A 19,825-nucleotide genomic window follows, 5' to 3' on the forward strand; every position below is an offset into this window, starting at 1 on the left:
GTATGTGTGTGTGTGTGTGTGTGTGTGTGTGTGTGTGTGAGAGAGAGAGAGAGAGAGAGAGAGAGAGAGAGAGGAGAGAGAGAGCGTGTGGGTATATGACTGTGTGTGCATGGGACTGTATGTATATATGCATACATGTGCTCTGTGGGGAGTTGTACATGCATGTTTTGTACATTTTTACTTCTTTAGCCATTCAGAATTTTTGTGAGTTCTTTTTAGAGCTATTTTTTTTTTCAAATAAAATGTCTAATTTGTAGCAGTGACAATAGTAGGAGCTGAGGTATCTAAATTGGGACCAAAAGGTACCATAAGGACAATGGAATATTTGGAAATGTATTTCAGTCTCAATGAAGCATAGGAAGTCTGTCTGGATCTTTGGCCCATGTCTTAATCAGCTGTTGCTGCAGCTCAGCGGCTTGCCTGGGGTGGTAAGTCTTCTAGCTCACAGTGCTGTATTTTTCTGGGGACAAACCTGCTTCAGGAATGCCCGTTGGGTTGTTAACCTTGACGCCAAGCTTCAGCTGCCTTTAGTCAAATGACACAGCTTACAAATCTGTAAAACAAACCCAAAGGAAAAGAATCAGATCATAGAATAGTACTGGCACCTCCTCTGAGTCACATTCCATTAGTCTCCAGGAGTCATGTGATGAGGCTCAAGGTCAGTAAGCCAAAGAAAATGTATTTGGTTCATCACTGTGCCGTGCAGCTTACATACCAGAGACGGAGCTGTATGTGAGCCAGGCATGCCCTCTCACGCCTGCCTCACATCTGTATTATCAGTCTTCCAAAGACTGAAACGGGAGGGTGGCTGTGAGTTTGAAGCCAGCCTCTACTACACAGTGAAGAATCAGTGCCAGGCCAATCTGGACAACAGGATGAGATCTTGTCCTCTAGCCCCGAAGAACAATCAGAACCCAAAAACAACAATGTAATCTGCTACAGCCTTCAATGATGCTCAGCTAATAGATATGGAGAGCTAAGCCTGGTTACTAGTTACTATTGCTATTTCTATAGAAGCTGTTGAGCCTGATGGTACTTAGAATCCTTGCTGTAACTCATTCTCGGCATTTTGCCTTCCAGTTTTCCATGGGAGATTCATTCCCTCCTCTTATCCCCTATTTCTTTTCTAGTAAAGTATAAATAATAAGAATTTTGGTTTATGTTTCAAGTATTGGCTTTCATTTGCAAACCTTTTTGGTATTCTTACGATTGTAATGTTTTTCATGTTCAGTATTCTCGGAGTCTTTAAACGAGTGTGAAATTCAGCCCAGTGGAAGTCACTCGGCTGCCTGTTTGCTCTTCTGAGCTTGCCTTGGGTGAGCCTTATCTTGTGATTTGACTTCAGATCTAATTACTGCAGAGCAACTGTGCCTTGGTCCAGGAGACCCTCCAGTCTGCCCAGATGTCAGTGTAGGAGCCAGCCAAACTCGGGCCCTGCTCCCAACCTCTGACGGAAGTCGACCTTCACGTGGCTCCAATTTCAGCCATTTCAAGCAAAAGAACCCGAGTTTGGTTTCCCAGAACCCACATAAAAAATGCAAGTGTGGTGACATGTGCTTTCACAGTCCCAACACTGAGGAGGCAGAGGCAGGAGGAGCCCTGGGGCTCTGCCCAGTGTAGGAGGAAGCCGTGGTGTTAGTGCGAACTGAAGAGCTACCCAGCTGAGTTCTTCTGCATTCGGTATGGCATTTGAAATTCCTCTTTGCAAGTAGACTCAGAATTCTATGATTGTCAGAATCACTCGGAAAGTTTTAAAAAATATCGGTTTGCTTATTATTAACAAAGTGACTAGTTAATTTATGTCTGGGCGAGACGCATTCCCCTGCCTCAGAGCAATCAGTGGTATGTAGCAGACAAAGGATACTTTGTTGCAGGCAGTCCGTTCTCTCTAACCTTCTGAACTCTGGGTCCACAGTTTTGGTGGCAAGCCTCTTTACCTGCTGAGCCCTCTCACTGGCTCTAGAAAGGTTGTTTTAAAGACTGTCAAGGTCTGTCCTCACCTCGGACTCATTGATTGTAAATCTTGGGAAGACCCAGGAAGAACCCTTCAAGTCGTCCAGCCGACTGCGATCTATAAAGGCTTGGCTTTTGAAGGGATGAGTGGACTTCTCTGAGAGGGGTGAATCTGGCTGAAGTTACTGTTCTAAACAGACCGTGTGTTTGGTGAAAGGCATGAGGCGAGCGGGTTCGGCTGTGTTTTCCTCTCTCCTTTCATCTTTGAGCATCCAGATTGCTGTTTCCAACCACTGGATGCTGCGAGTGTTTCCTGGATTGGTCTGCTGTATCGGGTCTTTACTTCTGTTCTAGTGGCTTCTTGGCCATCTGGCAATTGTGTTGATGGGAGCCAAAATGCAAAACAGAGGGCACGATTAGCTCAAACTCCAGAACATAACAGTTGTCTGACTTTCCACCAACCCTGCCAATGCTAGGCCAATGACAATATTGTTTCTAACCCGCGTGCATCCCCTAGGCCAAGTTGGAAACTCGTTCCTTGCAGCAACAGGACCAAGTCTGCCACACTGATGGACAAGATTCAGAAGGTCTGGAATTAAGGATCTGGTCCAAGAGTTTTATCAGCATTAAGGAATAAATACTCTCCATCAGGCCTGTGGTAGGATCACGAGCATTTCCATCTTCTTTGTCTAGTTCCCTGGAGCTCTTTGAAATTGTTGAAAAAGGACCAAATGGAATGGACCGGACTGCTGGATTAGTGTTCTGTTAGCCAGCAAGCTAATTATTTTTTTCTGACAAATGTCTGTGAGGAGGGTGTTACAGCATCCTGATTTATGGCTACTTCACTTTGCAAGTCATATGCTCAGTTAGAAGAGCACAAATAGAAGGATATTTTAAGTGCCAAAAAAAAGAGAGAGAAATGCTAAACTTTATTTCAGAGTGATTTTATTTTCATCCTTGAATTAGAAGCATTAATGTTTTTTTTTTCCCCCTCCTTGAGAATTGTACAGTGGTGTAGGCCTCTCAGCTGGCATGGGTACCGTCAGCTCAAAGCAGACCACATTTATCTGTGTTTGGATAAGATGAGAACTTTTAGATCATTCTCCCTCTGTAGCAAATTAAAGCGGAGGGCAGAAGGAGGAAGCAGCAGGGTTTTATTTGTGTGTAAGTCTCCGTAGGTTCCCTGGTCTTAGAGGGGAGAGTTGGTCTGTTTGAGTGGTGAGATAGGTGCAGAAATTACCTCCAGTCGCTGCAGGACAGTCAGGGGGACGGAAGGATCTGGGACTCTCCTCGAAGCAGGACCACGATCCCCACCTGGCTCGCTCTGTTCAATCGGCCACCTGGACGGATGAGACCTATATCACTTATTTATTCAAAAAGATTTATTTACTTATTTTTATTTTATGTGTTTTGTCTACATGTATATCATTGCACCAGGTGTATACCTGGTGCCCACAGAGGCCAGAAATGGGCATCTGAAGTCAGGAGTGGAGGCTGGGAATGGAGTTTGGAGTTCTTTCCAAGAGCAGTCAGTGGCTAGCACTGAGCCGTCTCATTGGACCCCGGGCTACTTATTTTTGAAGTTAGTGATTATTCTTTCACTTCTACTTACTCTAGACACTATTTTTTCTAAAAGAAAAATATGGGGAAGAAATGACCACATATTTGGAGGTTTCCTTTTTCCTTTATTTTTTCCCCCTCCTTTCTCAAGGAGGGGGTGGCTTCTCAATGACTATTCCATAACTTATGATGGGGTAGCTTCCTGATAAGCCTTTGAAAGTCGAAAATATCTTAGGTCAAAATACATTTGATAAACTCCATTAATCAAGCGTTGCCATTGAGCCCCAGAACAGTGAATTTTTTCCCCCAGTGGTCCCGTGAACAGCGGGAGCCGAGACTTTTACCGCCGCTCAGCCTCACGAAGAGGAAGAAGAGCGTCCTGGGGAATATCAAAAGTCAAACCCCGAAGGAAGACAGTCCTTAGGGAAGCTGCTGTAAACTGCAGAGACTGCGCCTCTGTCAGAAAAGTCCCTCAAGCCAGCTGAGCGAGCTGTGCGTGGTGGCGCACACATGGCGTCCACGGGGTAGGGGGGGATTTTATGAATTTAGTGATTCTAGGTTACAGAATAAGACGGAGTCTCAGCCCCTCCCTCCAGACAAAACAAAGCAAAATAGCAAAGGAAAAGGCTCTCAAGTGAGCCCTCACTGACTGTGGCAGGAACCAGGAGTCGGAACTGCTTGCGCTCCAGTTTGGTCCCCGGCTACTGTGGCAGATTTTTGCTAGTCTTACTGTATCAACTTCTCCACAGATATGCACGGAGCCAAAACGTTCACACACACATTTCAAATGAGTGCTAAGTCAATGTTATTATTAATGTTAAATGTTAAAAAAATTAATGTTAGAAAAATCATTATGCTAAGTGAAAGAGGCCAGTTATAAAGGACAGATTGTATGGATCTGTTTTTATTGAGCTTTGAGCAGAAAGGTAGTTGAGTTTCACAGGAAGTGAATTGGGTGTTGCCTGTCGGGGGCGGGTGTTGCCTGCAGGCTGTGCAAGGGAGCCGCTGGGTCAGAGGACAAACGGTATGAGGATGTTCTGGGGCAGGGCATATATTCACCAGCTTGAATATGGTGAGGATTTCATGGGTTTATACATTTGTCGACACTTATTTGTACATGTATGTTTGTACATGCCTGAAACACATTTAATGGAAATCTATAAAATCAGAAAAGGAAAAAAAGAATATAAGGAGCAGGTGGCATAGGAGATAGTTGATTGTATATAATGTATATAATGTATAATGTGAATATTTACAGGTTCATGGTCACTTTTCACTATCAAATATATTTTTATGTGCCAGAGAGTAAAAGCATAAAATCGAACGTGAATCTCTCCCACTTCAGAGCTACTGTGCTCTAACTGCATGGAAGTTCGTGGAGACGTAGGGGTTTTAGTGAGCTTTGAGCAAGTCTGGTTACTGTGCTTTGTAATTGTTTTTAAATTTACAAGTTCTTTATAATAAATTTTTAATAAATTAAAAATATGTCTGTTTAAAAATGCACTTTTGAGACTGGGTGCCATGCAGTGCAGGCTGAACTTGAACCTCAATGTAGCTGGAGATGACTTTGCACTTCTGTCGGCCCTGGCTTCACTTCCTGAGTGCTGCTTAGTGGGTGTGCTCCACCACACCTACACAGTGCTGGGGACCAAACCCATGACTCCAAGAATGAGAAGCAAGCGCTCTACCAACAGCATCATGTCGAAAATGCTAGCTGCACTGAAGGCATTGAACTGCACGCTACGCAGTGGCTGTTGCCTCCTTCAGAACAACCCCTCAAGCAGAAGAGCGCTGCGACGCTGTGCTTGGGAAGGTCTGGCACAGGGATGATGGAGAGGAAGATGTCAGGGTGATACTCCTGCAACGCCAGCTGACACAGATGACCGTTCTCATCATGACATCTGTAAAATGGCTGAGCTAATATTTCACTGGGCGCATGAGGTACAGACAGGTCGACGAGGTATATAATCTTGTTGAGATCCTGGAAATAGAAGTTGTTTCAATTTCACTCTACTCCCTCTGACTTACTTTCACCACTCCCTGGAAACGTCTTCCCGTTTTTGCTTCGGTTGGCATCTTTTCTATCGAAAGCTAAAATGTGTTGAGTCGGCAGATTTGACTGACTTTCTGAAGCCCCTGGTGGCTTGGAGCCGACAAAGTCTTAACTCTTTTTGGCCAGAAACTGAAGCTGAGGGAATTGTCAGTTTCAAGTTGCTCTTGAGGCTACAGCGGCATTTCCCTATGCTTGGTCTTGCAGGGATAGCAGACTGAAAGATGAGAGTCCATGGTTACGTCCAAGCTGAAGGTCTGAGGAAAAAATTAGCAACTGTGAGCTTCAGGGGAGGGCAGAAGTGCATTCCTTCACAGATGGGGTACAAGCATTTCCTAGCCTTGTCTATTTAAGGTGAGGCAGTTTAGCAGTCTGTCCATCCTACCCCTGACACACCTGAATGGTTGCTTCAGTATCAATGTGTCTGGAAGACCCAATGCGGACATTATCAGTGAGCATCAAGATTACAGTGTGAAGCTAGACAGGACAAGGTGTGGGGCATCTGCGAACCTGATTTCTCAAAGACCTCTCACCTCCCCAAAGGCTGGAGGCCAGCTTTAAGCTGGTAAACTTTTTTTTTGTTGTTGTTTTTGTTTTTGTTTTTTTTTTTGAGACAGGGTTTCTCTGTATATTCCTGGCTGTCCTAGAACTCACTTTGTAGACCAGGCTGGCCTCGAACTCACCACCTGCCTCTGCCTCCCAAGTGCTGGGATTAAAGGCGTGCGCCACCACTGCCCGGCAGTAAGCTGGTAAACTTTTAATAATGGGCTCTGGGCAAGGAAAGGCTTGGCCTTCCTGTGCTTGACAGCTTCTATAGTTGAGACATTTTTTTACCATAGCCAACTTCAAGCACATAAAATAAATTCGTACCACTTAACGGTACAACATATTGTCTACTGGCTCATAAAATTTCTGGAGATTGGCGTCGAGAAGTCCGTGTGAGCTAGCCGGCACAATCCAGGATCCAGCAAAATGGGGAGACAGACCCATTAGGTGAGGTGGCCACTCTCCATATCTTCCCCTCGACCTACCTAATCCAGGACTTGCAGGGTGTGAGGTTGGAGTTCGTCAAGTCCTGGAGGTCTCAGAACATGCAGAGATGGGGGTGGGGCTGTTTCCAAAGACCAGCGACTGAGTCTGGTGCGGTGTTCCCCCTTCTCTGGGTTGTTGGCTCTTGGTGTACCATTCCCATTGTGAGCTCCACCAAGGATGAGCTCGGTTACCTGGGGTACCGCTCCTGGGATGCAGGGAGGCTGCTTGCTTCTGAGCTGCAGTGGACCCTGTAGTTGCTGAGAAAAACCAAAACCAAAAACCGAAAACCAAAAACCAAAACCACGAAAAGCAGACTCTGCCTTTTCTCCCGAACACTTTCCCAAGCACTGCTTGTCTTCCTTGGGTCTGGGAATGTCTTGGAAATTTGGGAGCAGATCACCCCAGTTACTTAAGTATTGTAATAGCAAAGGAATTGTCATAGCATGGATGGAAGGGAGGATGTTAAAGATCGTTTCTTGCAGAGGGTGATTCTGTGCAACTTCATATATTCCCAGGAACTATGCACATAGATGGGTATTTTTTTGAAACATTTTTCTGAGCCTGGACTGTAATCATTTTACTTATGCACATAAAATGAACTTGCACCACTTAATAGTGCATAGGAGATTATAGCCATGCAAGTGCTGTGTGAATACAAAAACTGGTATTCTGTTTTGTTGAGATTGTAACAGAGAGTTCTATAATGTTGTTTCAGGGTTATCTCCTGGTTGGGAAAAGAGTTCCGTCAATGAGAAGAAAACCTAATAGTGGTGGAAGTTACGTATTCAGAGTGACTTGCAGTCTGTGAGAAAATCCAGACTTGTTCTTCATTTTAGAGTGTCAAATATAAGCAAAAACGTTTCTCTTAGACACAAATGTTTATTGCAAGTAGGAGCAGATTTGTAGACCTGTCATTCTAACATCTGGTGCGACTGTATTTTAAGTATTTCTATAACGAAATAGTATTCACCTATTTATTCAGGCAAATGGGCCAGGAGACTGAGAATAATCTATACCTGTCCGTCTTCATCACCCGCATCCATCAAGCTCTGGTGGATCCTTCTCTCCATCATCCCCACTCACTCCTTACACCAGTGTGACTGAGGGCACACCCTCTCCTGCCTGGACTAATCCAGTAAAGCTCTTACTGTGCAATCTCTTCCCACTCCAACCATTTTCCACATAAGCCCCAGAGTTGGAAATGTTATTTCCTTGCCCAAAACCTCCTTAGTTTGTGGTAACACCAGGAGGGGGGTCACCACTGTCTCACTTGCTTCCAGCCATGCCTCCCTCAGTGACTGCGACAGCATCTTCTCAGCTACCTCACTTCTCTGAGGACTGGCCACCCACCCTACTACTGTCTTTGTTAAGGAATCTAATTCTGCACTCCCACTTGGCTGGAGAATTTTATTTATTATGACCTCCTCAAGTTCCTGTTGCAAACTTTCCTGATGTACATGATTTCAAATAATCCTACATACTTATCTTTACTATAACGTGTTGTGGACTCTCTTAGGACACTTCTGTCATTGCTGATCCCTACTTTCTTTATCACCCCAGCCTCCTGAGAAGACTGAGTGTCAAGGAGAGATGTCATGTTTCTTGGCCTTGACAGGAGGCCCATTGTTCTTGTCCCTGATTCACAAGCTGGCCCAGGCTAGGAGACGAGGTCTCCAAGGCGGTTATTGGGCAGAGAGAATGCTGCATTTAGATCCATGCCCGGCTTTTCTCTGAATGGCAGAAGTATCAGCTCTTCATCAGAGCTTAAGAGCTGGAAGTCGAGGGTGTGTAAGTTATTTCTGAATTTCCACTTTAACATTGAGACACACAACAGTTAAGGTGCACGTTGGCCACAGCTGAGAGCTCAAGTCACCATGCTGCTGTCTCGGCAAAGCTCAGAGAGACGGTCTTGCTGGTATTCTAGTAAGAGACACCACTCACCAGGTGGCTACCAAGAACTGAATACAAATAAGGTTCCCTGTCCCTGAGTAGGACCCAGAAAATGCCCCATGCCTAGGAGGCATCAGGTTTTGTACTTTATTTAGTGTTCGCTTAGTTTGTACTGTGATGTAATGTGTGTGTATGCAAGTGTGCATGTGTGCATGTGTGTGTGTGTGTGCACATGTGTGTACGTGTGTGTGTGAGCAGAGGTCATGGAGGATTGTCCTTGATCTCCTCTATTGCCCTCTGCTGTATTCCTCAGATTCAGCATCTCTCACTGAGCCTGGAGCTAGGCTGGCAGCCAGTAAGCCCCAGAGGTCAGTCTATCTCTATTCTCCACAACCTCAAGCTCTGAAGGTACAGTGTGCATGGCCAGACCCAGCTTTTACAAGAGTGCTGGGCACTGAACTCAGATCCACATGCTAATGTGGCAAGTGTGTTTACCCAGCGTCATCTCTCCAGCTGTGATGTTATATTTTTATCAGCTTCCTTCCCTGTCTCTTGCTTCTTCCCTCCTTCTCCTTTGTCTGTCCACCCATCTGACCCTCTGTCCATCCATCTATTCATCCATCCACCCACCCCTTCCTCCCTTCCTTCTTCCCTCCCTCCGTCCACTCACCCAGCTACTTTTAGACAGTGTTTCATTGTGGAGTCCAGGCTGGCCTCAAATGTATGGAAAGGTGATGAGACGGAGAACAGTTCTAAACACGACCCACTTGGGTCCTTTGCCGTTTTAAATACTGTTCCGCACCAGGTGTGGCGCACTTCTGTTCCTATTTTAAGGAGAGACCAATGTGTTACCCAGTCTTCTGCTAAGGTCAGCGTCAGCTTCTTTGAAACATTTGGTCTCTTTTTGGTACATTAAAATAATAAAAATTGTGTCCATATATCTAGCTAATACAATAATACACTTTGAACTCAAAATCCTATTAAATTGGCTTCGTTTTTACATGGATTTTAGAGCATGGGTGCAAATATTTGCTAATTTCATTCCCCTAATACAGCCTGGCCTGTGTGACTTCACACTCGATGAGATGGCACTATAAATCAGAGATGTTCAGTGATGCCCTGGAGACATCAAAGCCAACCTGAACTTGACCAAGAGCTAATTTCTCACCTTCTCGAAACTGTCCCAGTTCTCTCTCACCGTAACCCCCTTTAAAATATAAATGGATTGAATAAGTCTATTTCAGCTTCTTATGAGAATTTAAAAGCTGGAAGCTGAGGGTGTGTGTAAGTTATTTCTGACTTTCCACTTTAAAAATGAGACAACGCATGACAGTTGCAATGCCTGTTGGCCACAGCTCAGAACTGTGGATGAGGTTTTATTATGTTTAAATTCTTGCATAATTAAATAAACATCAGCCCATAGGAAGTACAATGTAAATTTCTTACATCTAAATGACATGGCTATATAAAACACTATTGTGAAATGCACTCGTAATGATTAAAGGCTTTTGTACGTATAGAGTAATTTTCCTCAGTGTTTAAAAGGTCACCAGAAAGAAAAAAAAAGTGACAAATATGCCTGCTTTAAGCTCTTTTTTTTTTTTTTGCCACTTTAAAAATGTCACAGTGAGTGAAAGGCGAAGCCGCCCAGTAGCAGATGAATTGAGTATTGACAGCTGCGCTCGTGCTAGCTCTGTATGGCAGAACCCAAGGGAGGAACAACAAACCGCATTCAGGACTCCATATTGTTTTTTAATCTTATGTAACGAGACCTTAACTCATATTTTTATCTGAGGTTGATCAGGAGGGTGATTTGCTAAACAAACCTATGTGCATGCAGGAAAGGTAGGTATGCAATATAGGACATTTTAATCATGCACTAAATGTAAAATTATCCCGACAACACATGTGATATTTTACAGTGTCCATATGGTATTGCATATGCAGCCTGTAATATACAACTGGTATCTGGTAACATATGATATAGACACCAAGCATGCGCTACAGGCTTGGGATTCTGTGATTACACACGCACATGCAGGCATGGAATATTCCTGTTTTATTTTGTGTTGAATGTGCGTTTAGCCTCTGTACCCATGGATTCATGCTATGGAGAGGTCAGGCTGCTTCTGGAGGTGGATTAGACCCCTTTTGGCTAGAACAGCACATCCTGCAGAAGCCTGGGAAATTTGGGGTGTCTCGCAGCCAGGTGTTCTACACTCACAAATATCGCTTTCAAAGATTAGAAAGCGGTTTAGTGATGAGAAAGCACAGATACCGTAGCTGCCCCACACTGAGGGTAGGTCACATAGCCCACACTGCCGGCACTGGGAGACTTGAATTCTCGAAGCCCCAGGGTTGCCAGCTGGCCTTCAGTGGAGGGGCCTGAAGAGGGGCCTCTTGGTTCTTCTGGTGGTTTAATTTTGCCATCTTCCTCCAGATAGACCTGGCTGGCGCCCCCCCACCCCCCTCAGTAACAACATCTCCCAGACAGTGCTCTGTCCTAATTATGGACAAACCCCTCAGGAGTCTGCCTCTCCCACTGAGCTGCTGTGAATGCCCTTCCTGTTTATCCTCGCACCATGTCTGCTACCTTTATCTAGATAGTGCTCAGAAAAGAATGAACACTGACAGTCACATCTCCACCTAAAATGAATACTTTCCCAAGTTTCCTTAGGACCATGAGGTTCTTCACTGTACTTAAAAAAATATTTTAAAATTACATATGTTTGTTTGTTTGCATGGATATGTTCATGTGTGCATGCCTGTGCCATGGTATGGCACACTTGAAGTCAGAGGACAGCTTTGGGGGGGTTGATCTTTTCCCTCTACCACATGGTTCCCTGGAATTGAACTGGGTCATCAAACTTGACCGCAAACACACTATTTTCTGCGGAGCCACGTGTCCAGCTCTTGTGGTATTTTGGTAACAGGATTTCCAAATAAATGGAATCTGAACAGTTAGGTTTTATTGTGAACTTGATTATATTTAATAACACCCCAGGCGGTAGTGAAGCACGGCCCAGGGTGTCTGTGAAGATCTCTCCAGCTAGGTTTAGCTGAGGGAAGCACGTCCACCTTGGACATCGAGGGCCACCATCCTGAAGGCTGAATAAAAAAGAGAGAGGAGAAAGCTTACTGAGCATTCGATGCTCCCATTCATAACTCTGTGCTTCGGGATCCACTCGGACGGAGCAAGCTCTCTCCCTGACAGCTGCTGGACTCTCCTGCTAGGGGCTCTGTCATGCTCTGTATTCCCTCAACCAAGAGTTAATGGCCCGCTTCCACTGTTCCTCGCCAATGTTTGGTCAGCATGAAGAATATCAGACAGAGACTAAGTTTGTCAGTGTTCCTCCACTGCTCAACTTTAGTACCGCCTGCTTCTTAACTGCCACCAGAGTCTTCTCTAGCAGCTGTAAGCCCCCAAGGATACCTCACCTGTCATTAGAATTCTGCTCAGCATATTAAAAAATAAGTCCAAGAAAGAATTACCAAGCATACTGTTAAAACCCATTAAAAAGCAGTGATAGGCCTGATGGAGATATCTGGACTCTGGAATTCATTTTTGTTTCCACCTTGAAAACATCTTTAGAGAGTGTGAAATCATATGAGCAAGAGAGAGAGAGACAGAGAGAGAGAGAGAGAGAGAGAGAGAGAGAGAGAGAGAGAAAGAGAGAAAGAAATTGGATTAACAAATTACTTTTTTGTATAATTAGAGTACACATAAATTTTGGAAGTCAATGCTGTCATTTTTTTTTTTATTTTTAAACTATATCTTGTGATGGATGCCATCACACCTGGAAACAGTTTTATAAATAAAAAAATAAGCTGCATGAAATTATATCTGAAGATGCTAATGACTGTCAGCAATTCTTAAAGAAAGAAAAGATTTTTTTTTTTAGCTCTCAATATGTATGTGCTAACTTGATGTATTTTTTTCCATAGCTAATTTCGCAGGAGTTTGAGTATGTGGGAATGGTATCAATACTTTCTGACTTCTGGTTATTTTTATTGTTTTTCAATAATGCCTTTAACCCAGAGTTATGTCTCTCTAGAGTTTATAGGGAGTATAAACTTGAATAAATACACATGATGCTAAAACAAACATAAAACTAAAATCTTGGGCTAGAGAGATGGCTCAGTGATTAAAAGTGTTGCTCTTGCACAGGGCTCATGTTTGGTAGCCAGCACTCACATGGGGACTCATGTGGGAACTCACGTGGGATGGTTCCCAAACACCAGTAACCTCAGCCCCACAGACAAACATCTCCAGCCTCCATGGGCACGAGTGACCCACCCATAAAGTTGTGAACATAGTTAACTTAAACCCCATCAAGTTACTTAAAAATAAATTTAAAAATTCTCTATAAGTTCTGGAAACCTATCAAAGTTTGTGACAACTTTTAAAACCTATCAGAGCTCAAACTGCATCTTTAACTCATTTTTTCTTCCCCTACGAATTAACGAAGTTTTCAGATTAAACCGAAGAAATGCATAGTTACTTTCCTTATGACACAATTGCAATCTGAGGCTGGCTTGGAATATTTTCTAGGTTATGGTTCCCACTGTGGACAGGTAGGCAACCACACTTGCCTGTCCAGAAACCTGATGCCATGTTAATTTTCCTATTGTATAGAATATTTCTTCTTTGGGAAAAATAATGATTATGCTGTGAATTGTCTAAAGTGATGCAATTACAGCAACTCTCCATTTTTGAACCATCCTCTTAATACTCAGGCTAATTATTCTTTACCCTCCTTTCCTGTAGGAATCCAGTCTACAGTTTTGCTCTTTATATTTCCCTCCATCAGCCTGGGATACTCCACAGAGAAATCAGACAGCTGTAAATAAATATTTGCAGTGGCCTATTTGGTTGATCTAGCCAATGGATTGACTTCTCTTGCTGAAAAGGATTAAAAGATGAACATTTCTGTGGCTGAATATATGATGGGCAGGAGGTCATGTGAACCCACTGAGACGTGTGTGTGTGTTGAGATTAGCCAGGGGGAGCGTGCCTTGACCTCTCTAGAAGCTCGTGATAGAGAGCATATTGGTCTAGGTGACTGTAAAAGGGAGTCTAGGAAAAGTGGACTGTAATTCTGAATTAGCGTTTGGCTGGGACACCAGAATCAATACTTCTCTTTTAGATAAAATTACTAAGGGACTGATAATGATCCAAAGAAGCCCGACCAAGAGCCAGGCTCAATGTGCATTTATTACTTACTAAAACTCTGACTGCATAAAACCAGTAAGTGATCTATTCTTTACTTAATTGGCTCGGCCTGACGATTGTAAGGGCCATTTGGATCCTATGTGCAGTTCGTTGACTCTCTTTTATGGTTTGAATATTCCAGGCTGACCTTTTCCACTCTGTTGTCTGTAAGCACGTGTGTGCAATGTCACCCGAGTGGACTTCACTTGCTTAGGTTCTTTTTAGGTGAGTGGACTTCACTTGCTTAGGTTCTTTTTAGGTGACCCCAGTCACGCCTGTGACTAGCCAGAGTTCTGGGAGCCACACGAAGTCTTCAGTGCTCTGCACACTGTGGGTTTCAGAGGCTGTCACGTATGCCCAGGAACAGTTTACCTTGTGAGAAAAAGTCTAAGTGCTAGGGGAATCTAGCAATCAGATAATGCCTTTTAATGCAGTAGCCTAGGGGTGTGAAGATCCACAAATGAAAAAGAATTCAACAGAAGTAACCTTTGCCATTTCCGGATTCACCTCTCAAGAGTAATTTGGATTTATTTCACCTCTGATTTCAAAGGTGCATATAAAGTGTAACTGCCTGGGAGCACTTTCAGTCACATTGGGAGCACCTTTAGTCACATCACCATCTCAGAAACCCCTTCTTATTCTCCACATCTTCTTGTAACTGGCAACATGAGTTTCAGAATTCATTATAAAAAAATATCCTTGCTCCAATTTGTTTTGTATCTAATTGTTTTTCAAGAAGGAATGGGCATTGATTTTTGGTTGTACAAATGAAGGCTCTAAGAAATTTGTCCTCTGAAAATTCCCAGAGTCAGAAGGACATTTAAAATTATATTTTAAAAGATGAAATTTCTGTGATATGCCCATTTGATTCATTTTTTAACCCATATTTTAACATTACATATCCTTTGGATATATACTGTGCATATAGGATACTGTATTAGTTACATGGTCCCTGCTGAGACAAAATGCCTGTCAAAAGCAGCTTCAGAGGGAAAGGCTCATTGTCGGCTATGGAAAGAAGGGATCCTTCTGGCTGGGAAGCCACAGAGGCCGCATGTGAGGCAGTTGGGAGGGAGAGAAGCTCAGGTGCGCAGCTTGACTTCTCCTTTTTGGTCAGCCCATGCAATGGTATTGGCTGCATTTGGCATAGATCTTCCTCTTCAGTGTAGACTTTTTTGGAAACACTCTAACAGATACACACTTATCGGTGGCTTTCCACAGTGATTCTAAGTCCTGTGACAATGAAAGGTAAGCATTGCAAATGCAACCAATCAATCAATCAATCAGTTGATCAATCCATTGATCTTTCTACATATGTAATATAATAAATTCATAGCATGCAAATCACAATTGTCCTTGGGAAGAAAGGAAGAACTGAATTGGAAAGGATAATAGAGGAAATGTCTATATGTTACTTTAAAAAAATACGAGGTGGGGCATGCTCCACTGTGCGCTCCGGCCAAGGAACAAGTCGGCCTTGAAGTCGCACTGCAGCTTTTTAAAGACACAAGAAAGACATCTGTGGAACCCAGGTTGGATGATTCACCGAATTCTAATCTTGCTTACCAGCAGCAACTCCAAGTCACTGTGTGCCAACTTGTTCAGAGGCACCAAGGAAGACTCTGTAAAACACCACTGCGCATGCCCGACAAAAAGCTCAGCACCACTACAAAGACAACACTTTGTGGAGAAAGTTCTAAGAGGTAGGATCCTTCCCAGAGGGGCATCCACAAGTGATTCATCGGCTTATGTAATCCTTCTGAGATTGTTGAATAGGCTACTGCCGTCAGTACTGAGCAGGGGTGGAGGCCGAAGTCACTGTTGAAGATGCCCAAGTCAACTGGTTTAATAAGTTGACTTAATCAGGAAAAAAAAAGAAAAAAAAATCATTTCTGTATTCACACGTGCGTTTGTACATGTCCGTGCGGTAGTCATGGAGGCCAGAAAAGACTGACAGATTTCCTAGAGCTAGAGTTGGGGGCAGCGAGCCATCCAGTGTGGGCGCTGGGCACTGGACGTCTCAACTGCGGAGGCATCTCTCTGGCTCCTGTATGTTTTTCTCTGTTGAGGAAAAGTCTTACTATGGTAAAAATACCAGTACTGATTAAAACCGCACAGTAGGTTCAGATGTTTCTAACGTTTGTTGTGCAGGACTAGCTTCTGAACCGCCACCTTAATCAGGCCTCCTGTGTCTACTTGCAAAGGAACGAACGTGGTAGCAGCTGGGGCTTGTTACCTTCCCTCGTAGGAGGCGAGGTGGGGAAGGTCGTGGAACCCTTACCTGAGCATCTAGCCACTCCTCCTGATCAGTTGGATGCAATTCTGCCCTAATGCCTAGGGGAGGGGCTAGAGGATATAGGCGGGGAGGGTTCAAGATGGTACTTTATGCAGCCTTTGGGAGGAGGCATCTCTTCTGGATGCAGAACTTTCACTGTGGCTGCTTAAAGACCACCTATATCCCTGCCCTTCACCCACTGCTCTGTAAGTAAGCCTAATGTTCTCATTGGCTGCCCAGAGTAAACTGGTGGAATCACGTTTTGTCATTGGGACCACAGGAGGAGCAGTAAACGTTGTTTACATCACCCCGGGAAAGAAATGTTTATTGTAATTTACTATAGTTTCAATAAAATTTCAGGGAAATATTTTATTGACACAAGGTGGCTACTGTAGCCCTGTCTTGCCTGGAAGTCACTGTGTAGCAGGTGCTGGTGTTGGACTTGTAGCAATCCTCCAGCCTCAGCTTCCTGAGCACTGGGCTGGCAGGCATGTATCTCCATGCCTGACCTATAGGACGATGGTTTAGTGTTTCATTCCTGGTGAGTACTTTCTTAGCTTTGTTTCTTCCATTCTCGTCCTTCATTCTTCACCCAAAGCAAAGAATTACTTTGGCATGTTTAAAGAGTGTTGAAAATCTCCTTTAGATTTGTTGAGAAAAAAAAAAATCCCTGTTAACTCGTGATGGTTTGTATATGCTCTGCCCAGGGAGTGGTACTATTAGAAGGTATGGTGCTGTTACAGTAGGGGTACCCTTGTAGGAGTAGATGTGGCCCTGTTGAAATGGGTGTGGTCTTGTTGGAGTGGGTGTGCCACTGTGGAGGTGGGCTTTAAGACCCTCATCCTAGCTGCCTGGAAGCCAGTATTCTGCTAGCAGCCTTCAGATGAAGATGTAGAACTCTCAGCTCCTCCTGCACCATGCCTGCTTAGATGCTGCTGTGTTCCTGCCTTGATGATAATGGACTGAACCTCTGAACCTATAAGCCAGCCCCAATTAAATGTTGTCCTTATAAGAGTTGCCTTGGTCATGGTGTCTGTTCATAGCAGTAAAACCCTACCTAAGGCAGTCCATCAGAGCATTTATTCATTTAAACAACACACAAGCAACAAAACAATCGCTTAAGCTTGCCCCTCTGTCAAATTGTTCTCTAGGGGCTTCTCATAGACATTATACCCCTTCATCAGTTCCTTCTAAAAAGGGAACACCCAATTGTACAGTCACCCAATGAGTGATACAATTAGCTGTCTGATGCTCAGCTGCCTGATTGTAAAGAGAACTGTCTGGATGTTAGAGAATGGATGACACTGGGTCCCAGGCTGAGAGGTGTTTCCTGTTGCTCCAAACTAGGTCAGAAGACAATGAAAACGGTGAGCACTTGCACATTTGGTTAGATGCACCATCTCTGAACCAGCTTCCTCAGAGCTTCAGGATGGCGGCCTGCAGTCACCAAGTGTTAAGTTAAAGATTCTACACTGTTTATGTGTATGGATGCAGTTGATTCACCTCAACACAGAATCAATAGTGATAAGCTGGATAAACTGACACCTGTGCAATAATTTATGGCCAGATAGTATTCCTCCGACCCCCATGTGTGTGCTCGTGTACATGTGTGTGTTAGGATTAGTGTATGCATGGCCAGACAGTGTTCCTCTGACTCCTATGTGTGTGCTTGTGTACTTGTATGTGTTAGGATTAGTGTATGCACTCCCATGTGTGTACTCGTGTACATGTGTGTGTTAGGATTAGTGTATGCATGGCCAGACAGTGTTCCTCTGACTCCCATGTGTGTGCTCGTGTACATGTGTGTGTTAGGATTAGTGTATGCATATACACAGGGGACTTACCCATGCAGGCACTGGTGGAGGCCGGGTCTTCCTGTCTGATGTCTTCTTCAATTTTTTTTTTCTTTTAAGGCAGGGTCTTTCACTGAGTATGGCTGGAGCTCATCAGTTCGCTACCCAGGATCCCAGCCTAGGGTCCTCCAGTGTCTGTCTCTGACAGTGTTGACTTATAGTTGGTCACAGTCATCCCTGGAGTTTACATGGGTCCTTGTACTTACATAAGCAAGCACTTCATCCACTGAACCACATTCTCCAAGCCAACCCCATAATGGAAGGTTTGAGTCTTGCTTCTCATCTTCTACCACTAATGCTGTCCCCCTCCCCAAGCCATGTATTTGGACATTTGGTTCCTAGCTGCTGGCACTGTTTCTGAGGATTGTGTAATCTTTGGGAGGTGGGGGCTGGCTGAAGGAAGCAGGTTGCTAGGGCGTGGACCAGGCCAGCTGTAGGTCAGGCATGCTCCTAGACCCAGTCTTCCTCAGCTTCCCGATCCACTAAGGGGCAGATATCAGCCTCATGTGCTGTGCTTTCTGCAACACAGAGTGGTTTCTTCTCTGTGAACCAGGGCAAGCCATTGCTTCTTTAAATTGTTTCTTGTTAGGGGTTTGATCACAGCAACAAGAGAAATACCTAATACTAAGCCATATTCTGGAATTTTCTTGTTTCAGTCTTTTTTTTTTTTTTTGGTAGGGAGGGGGAGGGCAAGCAGTCATTGAATGTGTTTTATTCCATCTAAGCCTTCTTAATTTTTGTAGGTTCCCAAAGGATTTGTCTAAACTCCACAATGACATCACAGGATGTAAATACCAAGGATAACGTCAGAACACGATCCAAGAGCTGGGGAAACATTTTGATAAGTCAGAAAAAGTCTTGGGGATGGGAGTCCAGACATGGAGGCCTCAGGGAAGTTGCTGTGAGTGCTCAAGGAACTTGCCCTCCCTGGCTGATGTGACCAGGTCTCCTGCTTAGGATCGGACAAAGTGGCACACCTGACTTTACCCACGGGAATCGGTGGTAGCTCTCTTTGTTTTAAGGTTGCTTTCAAAATTGTGCGTGCTTATGCGTGCCCTGTGATTGTATTCCGCCATCCCCGTTTTCCTAACCCTTTACAAAGGTATCGTCACCCACAGACTAAGTGGGATGCCAGTATTCTGACCTCTGTGCTGTAGGTGGTGCTGGTTTTGACTGTCACTCTCGGTCAAACCCTCTTTCCACAGGACTTTGAGCTGTCCCCATGCTGACTTAGCAGGCTGCCTCAATTTTGAGAGAAGTCAGTAGTGTTTAGGGATGCTGAGTCAGCATCCCTCTTTGGAGCAAAGTGCAGTGGCTTCTGGTCAGTGTTCAAATTGATTTTTTAGGACGTTTTAATGACTTATAAAAGAACACTTAATCCTACACTTCTAGGCTGTGCCTTGTGAAACCATTGACTCTGTGAAAATGTCCAAGGCTAGCCTGAGCAGCCTCTAAAGCGCAGAGAGCAGTTTAGAGCAGTCTATGTGTCTCTACCAACAAGCTACGGCATCATGTGCTACTTCTCAGAAACAAGTTTTAGTGATTTCGTCCTGTCAAAAATCGCATATTTGAAAGTGTTAGAAAGTTGACTTGCGCAAATATAAAATGAGCATGGATCAAGTAAGTCACCCGGGTCTCCGTTGACTAAAGTCTTCAAGCTAGTGTACACACCAGAGCCTTGCTCAACAGTGAGTCAGCCTAAGTACACCATGGTGCAGATTAGCCAGACTTCGGGCAGACCTACTTGCAAATGCTTCAGTATGACACTGAAAGCTGCCAGAGCATTCTCTGTTGCTTTGCTTTCAAGTTTTGGATACATTTTTCCTTAATGATATCCTTCAGTTATCCTTCAGTTTTGAAAGGTTCCTGTCTAGCCCTGGTTAACCTGGAACTTACTCTGTAGCCCAGGCTGGCCTTGAACTCACAGTGCTTTTTCTGTTCATTGCCCACCTACCCCTAGTCCCACCCTCAAATTCTGGGCTTACAGGCACGACTCACTA

The 19,825-nt window shown here is 44.2% G+C and overlaps 1 pseudogene; it reads left to right on the top strand.

Moving 5' to 3' along the window:
• The first annotated feature begins 10,589 nt into the window (after nucleotides 1–10,589).
• Nucleotides 10,590–15,559, top strand: LOC116100038 (annotated as a pseudogene).
• The last annotated feature ends 4,266 nt before the right edge of the window (nucleotides 15,560–19,825 follow it).

This window comes from Mastomys coucha, unplaced genomic scaffold (assembly GCF_008632895.1).
Source record: "Mastomys coucha isolate ucsf_1 unplaced genomic scaffold, UCSF_Mcou_1 pScaffold20, whole genome shotgun sequence".
Taxonomy (NCBI): domain Eukaryota; kingdom Metazoa; phylum Chordata; class Mammalia; order Rodentia; family Muridae; genus Mastomys; species Mastomys coucha.